Genomic DNA, 2,272 nt, shown 5'->3' on the forward strand with positions numbered 1-2,272 from the left:
TTTATGATTACTTTCCTTCCACTAACTTTAGGTTTTGTTTGTTCTTCTGTAGTTGTTTTAGGTGTATGGTTAGGTTGTTTATTTGACTTTTTTTTTTTTCTTGCGGTGAGATTATATTGCTATAAACTTACCTCTTTGAATGGGTTTTGCTGCATCCCATAGACTTTCTATGGACTTCCCTATAGTTCAAATGGTAAAGAGTCTGCCTGCAATGCAGGAGACTCAGGTTTAATCCCTGGGTCGGGAAGATCCTCTGGAGAAGGAAATGGCAATCCACTCTAGTAGTCTTGCCTGGAGAATCCCATGGACAGAGAAGCCTGGTGGGGTCGCAAACAGTTGAATACGACTCAGTGTTATGTGACAGATGCCATAGGTTTTCTAATATTGTGCTTTCATTTTTATTTGTCTCTAGGTATTTTCTGATTTCTTCAGTGACCCATTGGTTATTTAGTAACATGCTGTTTAACTGTCATGTATTTGTGTTTTTAAGTTTTTGTTTTCCTTGTACTTTATTTCTAACCTTATAGCATTGTGATCAGAAAGATGCTTGAAATGATTTCAACTTTTTAAAATTTACTGAGGTTTGCCTTATGGTCAAGTCTGAAGAATCTTCCATATGCTCTTGAGAAGAATGTGATGTCTTCTGCTTTTTTATATATATATATATTTTAAATTTTATTTTATTTTTTAACTTTACAATATTGTATTGGTTTTGCCATATTATCGAAATGAATCCGCCACAGGTATACATGTGTTCCCCATCCTGAACCCTCCTCCCTTCTCCCTCCCCATACCATCCCTCTGGGTCATCCCAGTGCACCAGCCCCAAGCATCCAGTATCGTGCATTGAACCTGGACTGGCGACTTGTTTCATATATGATATTATACATATTTCAATGCCATTCTTCCAAATCATCCCACCCTCTCCCTCTCCCCCAGAGTCCAAAAGACTGTTCTATACATCAGTGTCTCTTTTGCTGTCTCGTACACAGGGTTATTGTTACCATCTTTCTAAATTCTATATATATGCGTTAGTGTACTGTATTGGTGTTTTTCTTTCTGGCTTACTTCACTCTGTATAATAGGCTCCAGTTTCATCCACCTCATTAGAACTGATTCAAATGTATTCTTTTTAATGGCTGAGTAATACTCCATTGTGTATATGTACCACTGCTTTCTTATCCATTAATCTGCTGATGGACATCTAGATTGTTTTCATGTCCTGGCTATTATAAACAGTGCTGTGATGAACATTGGGGTACATGTGTCTCTTTCAATTCTGGTTTCCTCAGTGTGTATGCCCAGCAGTGGGATTGCTGGATCATAAGGAAGTTCTATTTCCAGTTTTTTAAGGAATCAGTTTGCATTCCCACCAACAGTGTAAGAGGGTTCCCTTTTCTCCACACCCTCTCCAGCATTTATTGCTTGTAGACTTTTGGATAGCAGCCATTCTGACTGGCATGAAATGGTACCTCATTGTGGTTTTGATTTGCATTTCTCTGATAACGAGTGATGTTGAGCATCTTTTCATGTGTTTGTTAGCCACCTGTATATCTTCTTTGGAGAAATGTCTATTTAGTTCTTTGGCCCATTTTTTGATTGGGTCATTTTGTCTGCTGCTTTTGGATGAAATATTCTATAATATCAATTAAGTCCATCTTGCCTAATGTGTCATTGAAGGCCTGTGTTTCCTTATTCTTCTGAATGATCTGACCACTGATGAAGGTGGGGTGTTAAGAGTCCTCCCACTATTTTGTGTTACTGTCTATTTCTTACTTTATGGTTGTTAGTATCTGTCTTGCATATTGAGTTGCTCCTATGTTGGGTGCATATATATATTTATAATTATTATACGTTCCTTTGGATTGATTCTTTGATCATTATGTAGTGTCCTTTGTCCTTGTTTCTCAGTTTTTGTTTTAAAGTCTATTTTGTCTGATAGGAATATTGCTACTCTGGTTTTCTTTTGAATTTCAGTTTGCATGGAATACCTTCTCCCATTCCCTTACTTTCTGTCTGTAAGTGTCCCTAGGTCTGAGGTGGGTCTCTTGTAGCACATATATAGATTGTTTTTGTATCTACCCAGCCAGTTTATGTCTTTTGGTTGGTGCATTTAATTGATTTACATTTAAGGTAATTATTGACATATAGGATACTATCACCATTTTCTGAATTGAGTTTTTTATTTTTGTAAGTCTACTCCTTCTCTTGTGTTTCCTGCCTAGAGAAGTTCCTTTAGCATTTGTTGTTAGACTGGTTTGGTGATGCTGAA

The sequence above is a fragment of the Bos javanicus genome, chromosome 15, assembly GCF_032452875.1.
Source record: "Bos javanicus breed banteng chromosome 15, ARS-OSU_banteng_1.0, whole genome shotgun sequence".
Lineage (NCBI taxonomy): Eukaryota > Metazoa > Chordata > Mammalia > Artiodactyla > Bovidae > Bos > Bos javanicus.